Raw genomic sequence first — 6,496 nt, forward strand, 5'->3', positions numbered from 1 at the left:
TCATCTCATGATATATTTTCACCGAAGACCTCATTACCAAACACAAGAGCAAATAATCTCTTTTCCCAGAAAGAAAATAACCAAGGAGTTGCAAGATTTCAAAAGCAAATTATTTTGGACTCACATTGAAATAAATTTTGTTTTCAAAATGCAAGATCAAGATTTCAAGATTCATTCTAGACTCATATTCCTTCACCAAATAAGAGAATAGCCTCTTAAAACCTTTATTTATCTAAGTCGTTGACAGAAGCACACTTAGGGGCAATAACCAATACAAGGGGGCAACATTGTGTTTAGAAGGAAAGATTCTAGAAAAGGAGATGGTAATTTCCTTCAACCAGACAAGGGGGCATTTTGGTTTACAAAAGACAGCTCGATCCTTTCAATAAGTGATACCGAATGTTTTTAGCAGTGAGACGAGGGGTAATGAATAATCCTCTCAAATTATTTGACGAATCAGAAAATCTTTAGCAAGCAAGTGGGTCACGATGGACACCACAAATGCTGAGTTATGCAAACAAATTTGGAAGTAGATTTACATGGGCCAACTCGAGTGGGCTGGAAGTTAAGCGACAAAGATGACTCAAATCAGATAGCAAGATCTCACTAACTAATCAACAAGAAGATTGTGAAGAAATGGGGGCCTATATTTCAAATCAGGTAAAGAAGCATGCATATCATCTAAACTTTGAGACATTGAGCAATGATTTCTGCATTAGAAAAAAAAAATTTCGAACAGAATCCATCAAGCGGAAGGCCAACTTGAAATGGCGAACATTGAAATTGCTTTTGAAAAATTTTATCTTTTGAGAATTTTTCAACCTGGGCAGGCCGCCCATGAGAATTAGGCCACCTGAAAAATCTCTCTATTCTTCTGCCACCTGAAAAATCTCTCTATTCTTCCACCACCTTTCAGTTTCCACACCTGAGGTAGTGCATTTCCTATCCTACCTCCATTCGAGCGAGCCTTCGAGCCCTCGTCTGAGTTCTTTTCGAGTGCGCCTTCAAGCCCTCGACCATCATAGGTAGTGAATTTCCTATCCTACCTCCATTCAAGCGCGCCTTCGAGCCCTTGTCTTATCTCCATTCGAGCGCGCCTTTGAGCCCTCGTCTTATCTCCATTCGAGCGCGCCTTCGAGCCCTCATCTTATTTATTTTCGAGCGCGCCTTCGAGCCCTCGACCATCAAAGGTAGTGCATTTTCTATCCTACCTCCATTCGAGCGCGCCTTCGAGCCCTCGTCTTACATTCGAGCGCGCCTTCGAGCCCTCGTCTTATTTATTTTTTAGCGCGCCTTCGAGCCCTCGACCATCAAAGGTAGTGCATTTTCTATCCTACCTCCATTCGAGCGCGCCTTCGAGCCCTCGTCTTATTTATTTTCGAGCGCGCCTTCGAGCCCTCGTCTTACATTCGAGCACGCCTTCGAGCCCTCATCTTATTTAATTTCGAGCGCGCCTTCGAGCCCTCGACCTTCAAAGGTAGTGCATTTTCTATCCTACCTCCATTCGAGCGCACCTTCGAGCCCTCGTCTTATTTATTTTCGAGCGCGCCTTCGAGCCCTCGACCATCAAAGGTAGTGCATTTTCTATCCTACCTCCATTCGAGCGCGCCTTCGAGCCCTCGTCTTATTTACATTCGAGCGCGCCTTCGAGCCCTCGTCTTATTTATTTTCCAGTGCGTCTTCGAGCCCTCGACCATTTACAAAAAAAAGAAAAAAGAAAAAAAAAGAGGCTATCTTCCAAATGACTTGTTTTCTCTATAAAAGTCATATGTCAATCTCTGGTTTTCGAAGTGTTCAAGACTCTAAAAAAGAAGCAAAAGTTCTTTCTATATCTACTTTTCTTTATAAATTTACTACACAAAGCTAAAAGAAAATGAAATTTTCTAATATCTTTGCATAGTAAATATTATAAAGAGGGGGCAACTGTCATAACCCAATTTTTGAACAAATAATAAAAATAAAAATATATTTAAGAATGGGGTTAAAACAACATAAATTCAAAGTTCATGGAGGGAATTATCAAATTTGAGAATAATTTGGTTAGAAATTGAAGAATTAATAAGTTGGGAAATTTATTTAAATTTTGGATTAGTATAATTAATGAAAGTAGAAGAATTAATAAGTTTGAGGACTTAATTAAACTTTGATTTAATTAATTAAATAAATTCAGGGACTTAATTGAAATTTATCCAAAAAAGGCAAAATTAAAAGAATTAATTAAGGACCAAATTGAATAATCCAGGAATTAAGGACTGTTTTGTAAACAGTGCACCAATTTGAAGGATTTAATTGAAATTTATCCAATAAAAGGGCAAAATTAAAAGAAATTTTTATTTGTTTAGGGGTCCAATTGTGAAATGTCCAAAGTTCAGGGGTCTAATTGAAAATCCCCATTTTTTCTGAAACGTCGCCGTTGCTGGAAACAGCTGTGGTCGTCTTCTCCATCCCGGTTCAGCAGGCAGAAGATCTGCAACAAATTCGATCGATCGTGGACCACGTCTCTTGCCTATGATCCCGCTCGTGATTTGAATAACAATCCTGCAAAGATGGGATTGATTTAGGGGGAAGCTTGAGCTCTATAAAAAGGCAGAACAGAAGCTGAATCGGGGAGGAATAAAACCCAGAGACAGAGGCAGAAACCCAGAAAAAAAACGAAAGAGAAACCCAAAAAGCAAAGCAGAAACCCAGAACGCAGAAGACTGAAATAAAGAGGAGAACCGGTTCTGCCATTGTTGTCATCCCTGCAGAAAATCAAACCAAAAACATAGCCAAGAACAGAGAACTCACAGCACAGAAACAGGGCATAAACCAAAAAAAATACAAATACAGAAAAAGAGAGAAAGGTTGAGAGGAGTCACAGATTGATCTTGTTTTCATCCCTGCAAGAAAGCAATTAATCCCCTAACCATCGATTATCGACAGAACGCGGTCGAACCCACACCGGCGTTGCAATTCTCACCATCGCCAGAAACAAAAAAATAACATTCGGACACACACCAGTATCATAGCCTTCTTCACCATCGCCAGAAATGGAAAGTAGTCGAACTCCACCAGCGTTGCAGCCTTCTTTGCAATCTCCAGAAGCAGGTGCGCCTGTTTCTCTTCGTTATTTCTCCTGTGTTTGAATTGCCTTTGAACAGTGCGAAGGTAATTTAATTACCTTCGCACTGTTGATGCACGCGTGACAGTGCTTCACGCGTGCATCGTCGTTTTTTTTGCAGCCGGGTCACTGGCCCAAGCCAGTGACCAAGGCCGGGCTGGCTGGGCCCAGCCTAGCCCCTGTGGGGCTGAGCTGAGCCCAGCCACAAAGATACATATGCTGGGCTGGGTTTTAGCCCAGCCCAGCCCCCAAAAAAAATAAAAAATACAAATAAAATAAAATAAAAAATAATAAAAAATGCACATGCATGAATAAAAATAATGTAAATTTATTGGTTTATTCACTGACGTTAGAGTCAGGAATAAAAAAACACCGGTTTAAATTTATATTATTTTTATTCGTTGTATTTTATTTTATTTAGATGAATAAAATAATGTAAATTTATTGGTTTATTCACTAACACCAGAGTCAGGAATAAAAATACCAGTTTAAATTTATATTATTTTTATTCGTTGTATTTTATTTTATTTAGCTAGAAAAATAAAAAATATGTGCATACGTAAAAATAAATTTATTATTTATTTATTTATTCACTGGTGCTAGAGTCGGGAATAAAAAAATATTGATTTAATTTATTTTATAGCTACGTAATATTTATCAACGCTAGAGTTGAAAATATTCGTAGTTAAATATTCACTGGCGCCAGAGTCAGGAATATTATAAGCAAATTTTCATAGCATAAACTAATAAACATTTAGCAATTTAAGACGAAATTAGCAATGCAGCCTGCCTTAGGCAGGACGTTTAATGGGTGATAATATCTTCCCTTTTACGTAACCAGTCCCGAACCATAGAATCTCTGTTGACCAGTTAGGGTTCCTAGTGACCATAATACTAGGTGGCGACTCCTTAAACAAGAATATCCACATTAAAGAATAGGATGCCAGAAATCCATTATTTCCAAAGATTTTAAAAAAAAAATTTAGGGCCGCCGCGATGTCGGGTGCGACAATCACCATAGATTTCATTGATGGTCTTCCCTCTTTAGCTGGCAAAACTTCAATTCTTGTTGTGGACAGGTTGAGTAAATCGGCACATTTCTTGGCTCTTTCACTCCCGTATACAACTAAACTGGTAGCTGAAACATTCATTGCTGGCATAGTCAAACTTCATGGCATGCCTCAGTCTATTGTAAGTGATCGAGATCCGATTTGTATCAGTTATTTTTTGCGAGAATTCCTCAAATTGTCTGGCACACAATTGAAGATGAGCTCCGCTTACCATCCACAAACCGATGGGCAAACAGAAGTCGTCAATCGTTGCATTGAGCAATATCTTCATTGCTTTGCTTACCAGCAGCCTCGTAAGTGGCATTCTTTTCTTCCATGGGCTGAGTTTTGGTATAATACCACCTATCATTCCTCTACTGGAATGACTCCCTTCCAAGCTCTTTATGGAAGGCTGCCTCCCACAATTCCTCAGTATACTGAAGGTCTGTGTCCGGTTTATGAAGTCGACAAAAACTTGGCTTCTAGAGATGCTCTGTTACAACAGCTTAAAAGCAATTTATTTGCAGCCAATAATCGCATGAAGCAACAGGCCGATTCCAAACGTTGAGACATTGAATTCCAAATTGGTGATTTAGTATTTCTGAAGCTCCATCCCTACTGCCAGCAATCTGTATTCAAAAGGGCCTATCAAAAGCTTGCAAGCAGTTCTATGGACTGTATCCTGTTGTAAAGAAAATTGGCAACGTTGCTTACGAACTCGAGCTACCCCACTACTCTCGCATTCATCAAGTCTTCCATGTGTCTCTTTTAAAGAAAAAGGTTGGTGAACAAATTACTACTCATACTGATTTACCTCCAGTGTCTGATGATGGGGAATTGCTTCTAGAGCCAGAGTCTATTTTGGATACCCGTTGGGTAAAACGAGGATCCAAATTTATTGAGGAAAGTTTAGTTCAATGGAAACAACTTTCATTAGATGATGCCACATGGGAAAACACTCAAGATTTACGGGACAGGTTCATGAATTTAAACCTTGAGGACAAGGTTTGTATCATAGAGGGGAGTATTGATAAACCAAGAAGATCCGTCAGAGTTGCAGTGAAGAACCCAAAGTATTTGGACTAAGATGCTGTCACTTAAAAGCCAACTTCATGTGCAGGAGACATGCAGAAAGAAGTTGTCACGTAAACTTTCATGTGCAGGAAACATGCAAGGAGAAGTTATGTTTGCCAAAGACTTTGTCTAAGTTGTTAGTCATGTCCACAAAGCATGCTTGCTTAAGAATAGGTCTAGCAGTTAGTATTTGATTTGCAGTTAGTATTTGATTTTTAATAATGTGATCGTGTCCTAATTCTTAGAGATATAATCTCAGAATTAGGAGTGGTTGTTATTTAATTCCTTCTTTGTATTTAAACCTTTTCAACAGCAGTAAAGGGTAGCTTAATTTTCTACAATAAAAACTTTTACGGTTAATTCTCACCCTAAGAGAATACTATCTGCACTACAATATTCTTAGCTTGATTGGGACCTATCAGAACCCTGCAGTGCTACCAAGGCACATAGTATGGTATCATTTATGGGTTTTCTGAGTTACCAAAAAGACTAATATTTATACAGCTGAGGAAACGAAGAAAACTCCGGGCAAATGGGAAAGAGAAATGCTGACAGACATAAAATTCATATCATTTTTTTCATCATACTGTGATAGAAAACTAGTGATAAAGTGATAGAAAACTGAAGAGGGAGCTAATGAATTTTAAGAAATATGAGCTTTAGCGGTTATCATAAGCATCTGCAGGGGAGCTTCCTATGGACGTAAGAGAGTGACTTTATTGATAGAAGAGACATGCAAATGGATAGGTTGTTGATAGGGTTGTTTTCCTCTGCATGATGAGATTTTTTTTTTCCTTGGAAGTTTATGGTATACCCCAGAATCCATAATAATTTAGTTTAGCTGTTCTTTGGGGAAATGATAGTCATTTTAAATGGTTAGTCCAATTCTTGAAGGAGTGGAAAAAAGAAAAATTGGAAATCAAATAAGAAAAGTACAAGCCTCTCCATCCCTCTCAACCATAAAGTGGGGTTGCAAAGCTCATCATTCATAGAAGATCGAGTGGATCTGGTAATCAGCTTGGATTGTTTCTTCCAAATTTTTTTGGCCTTCTATGGCTAGTTCTTGTATTGTTTTTTAGTGTTGTGGTGATATGGGATTTGAATTGCCTTCCATTTTCTCTTCTTTCGTTGGATTTAATTTTTTTTTTCTTTTATCTCGGCTTGTTTGAGTAAAAATTTGTCAAGTAAGAGACTTTTCAAGTATGATTATGATTGGGGGTTTTATCCTTGTAAGTACGTTTTCTAATTCTTTTGAGAGATTTTGTATTCTCTT

Source organism: Populus alba, chromosome 19 (genome assembly GCF_005239225.2).
Source record: "Populus alba chromosome 19, ASM523922v2, whole genome shotgun sequence".
Classification (NCBI taxonomy): Eukaryota; Viridiplantae; Streptophyta; class Magnoliopsida; order Malpighiales; family Salicaceae; genus Populus; species Populus alba.